The following is a 2,690-nucleotide window of genomic DNA, read 5'->3' as shown; positions in this document are numbered from 1 at the left end:
CTGTCACCCCTGGGGGGGCCGATGTCATCGCCCTGGCTGGGGTGGCAGGGACAGAAACGCACATGAGCTCACCAGGCAGGCCGGTCCCCTGTGATGACGAGCGTGGCGTTTACCTGGGCCCAATTAGACCAACTCCCAGGGCCACCGAGGGTGGGGCGGGTGGCGGCCCCCAGGGGACGGGGAGGCCGGCACCACACAGAAGTGCACTGTCATAGTGAAGGTGCCCCCTGGGCCCCGGGGACGCACAGGAGCGAAGGCGGCAGCTTGGGCAGGAGGCAGGAGGTAGGGACGCCCCGAGGTCGCCCGAGGCTGGGGGTCCTGCTCTGAGCGCAGCTCCAGGGCCCAGGCCGGGTGGGCTCTGAGATTTGGGGGCGGGAAATAGCCACCCCCAGCCCCAGCTGCCTGCCTGGCATCGCCAAAGTATCAGCTGGCACAGGCGGGGAGAGGCGAGGGACAGAAGGCAGTGGACCGGCAGGGGGAGGGGGCACAAAGGAAGGGACCCCGCTGGGGAGGGCGCTATGCAAATGCTGAGTCCCTCGGCCATTAATAAAAGCTCCCAGCTCGGCCACAGCCGCCGGTGTCACCCGAGTGGAGGCACAGGCACCGTGGGGGGACGGAGCACCCCAAACAGGGGAGGCTGCTGCCTCACACCCCAGGGACGGCGGCAGCGGGGTCCGAAAGCCCAGAGTCTAAGAAGCCAGAGTGCAGGTGGACAGACACAGAGGGGGGCCCTGAGCGGATGCGCCCCTCGTCCTGGGGGGACCCTGGGGGACCCCGTGGCTTTGTCTGGGTTCTCGGAGCCCAAGTACTCAGCCTGGACGCTGCCGTCCGGTCTCAGAGGCCCCTTTACAGCCCTTCTGTCCACGCTGAGATTTTTCGGGGGGGGGGAGTTGAGATGCTCTGATTGGGGGACCCCCCCCCAGGCTGAGATGGGGTGACGGGAATCCCGGCTGAGCCAGGAGACAAGGACGGGAGACAGCCTCCAGAAGGGGTGCAGAAGAGGGGTTCCCGGGGGGGGGGGTCGCTGAATTTGAAGAGCTGTAGAAAACGGGGCATTCTCCAATGCCGCAGATTCAGGGGGGCCGCTAGGGGAGGATCTCAGACGGGAAAGGGGTGAATAAGGAGGTTCCCGATTTTGGGGGGTGTGTCTTTAAAAAGACTAGCTTATGGTGATGGTAGTGGGGTTCCCCAATTTGACAGTTTTGGAAAGGCAAAGGAGAAGGGTGTTCCCCACATTTGGGGGGAGGGGGGAAAAGTCCACCGGCTTTGAGGGGGGCGGGGGGGGGGCAGCCTGCGTTTCGGAAATCCCCATAAAGAGCGCCGAACTTGGCAAAAGCCGCGCGCCCAAGGTGCGGGCGCCGCAAGCCGGGCGGGGAGGGGGGTCCCCTCCCGGAGCGCCCCCAGCCCCCTACAACCCGGATCCAGCCGCCCCGCCCCCGGATGACGTCACCACTTTCCCCTCCGGCTACCGAGGGGGGCTCCGGGCCGCGCAGAGCCGGGGGGCTGCAGCCCGTCCCCCGGGATCCCCGCGGAGCCCCCGCGCGCGCGCACAGGGACGGGACGAGGTGGGGTGCCGGGCGCGCGCCCCCGTGCGCCCCGAGTCCGGGAGCCGGTGCTGAGGGGAGCCGCGGGGAGGGGGCGCCGCCGAGTAGAGGGCTGAGGCCGGCCGGGGCGCCCCCTCCCGCAGGGCGCACGGAGCCGGGTCCCGGGGGGCGCCTGGAGAGGACCCCGGAGGCCCGCGCGCCCCGCCGAGCGAGCGGTGCAGCCGCGGGGAGCCCCCAGCCCGGCCGCGCGCCCCGGTGCGGCGGCGCCCCGACACAATGGCCGGAGCGGGCACAAAGCCGCGCGCCGCCCGCCGCCACCCCCACCCGCCGCGTCCCTCTTGCTTTCTCCCCTTCGCGCAGGCGGACGCCCCACCTCGGCCGGCTCCTGCATCTCTGCACTGACCTGCAGCGGGCTGGCTGGCGGGGCTCCCCCGGCTCTGCCCCGCTTCACATCCTGGCTGTTGCATGAGATCCGAGCGGAGCCCCGAGCGCCAGCGGCTCGCGGCGTGCGCGCGCCGGCCGGGCTGCCGGGCGGGCGGGCGGGCGGGCGGCGGAGGACACTCACTGCGGCTCGCGCGCCCCCAGCCGGTGACGTCATCCCTTCCGCCGCCGCCGCCGAGGGGCGGGGTCTGGGCGGGGTCTGGGCGGGACCCGCCCCCTGCGCGGCAGTGCGCAGCCGCGCCGTCGCCACGCTCCCTCCGGCCAATGAGGAGGCGCGGTGTGGGCACGTGGTCTGAGGGTATTTAAAGGGACGCGGGAGCACGTGGGCCGCGGGGTGCTGGAGCTTCGCAGGACACGTGGGCTGCAGGGACAGCTCCGCGGGGGCCCCTCCGGCCACTGCCCGCGGGGGAGCCCTCGGGTCGCTTGGTGCAAAGGCTGTGGCAATTGCAATATGCCGCTCTAAACTCTGCCATGGCTCCCCAGTGCCCTCTGGACAAGCTCCAGCCTCCTCTGTGCAGCTGTGGGTTCAGACGCAGCACCGTGTCCCTGGGCCCCTGTGCGGCGACCAAGCCAGCTCTGGACACCACCTCCGAGACCTCGCTCCAGCTTTTGGCCCTTGCCTGGCTTCTGTGGAGACGTGCTTCCCTTGAGGTCTTTCCCTAACCTTGCTTGCATTTTGTGCTCTCGTGACCTGGGCTCCGGGAA

At 70.4% G+C, this 2,690-nt stretch overlaps 1 protein-coding gene across 1 annotated transcript in view; it reads right to left on the bottom strand.

Annotated features, from left to right (window-relative positions):
• Ptprs (protein tyrosine phosphatase receptor type S) overlaps nt 1–2,108 on the bottom strand; it is a 64,359-nt gene extending 62,251 nt beyond the window's left edge. The window contains exon 1 of the mRNA XM_063229145.1: nt 1,948–2,108. The gene's annotated coding sequence lies outside the window, so the exon portion shown is untranslated. The remainder of the gene's footprint in view (nt 1–1,947) is intronic.
• Between the last annotated feature and the right edge of the window lie 582 nt (nt 2,109–2,690).

This window comes from Cavia porcellus, unplaced genomic scaffold (genome assembly GCF_034190915.1).
Source record: "Cavia porcellus strain 051 isolate PalLab524CR breed Dunkin Hartley unplaced genomic scaffold, mCavPor4.1 scaffold_17, whole genome shotgun sequence".
Taxonomy (NCBI): domain Eukaryota; kingdom Metazoa; phylum Chordata; class Mammalia; order Rodentia; family Caviidae; genus Cavia; species Cavia porcellus.
This window is presented reverse-complemented; position numbering and strand designations above follow the sequence as displayed.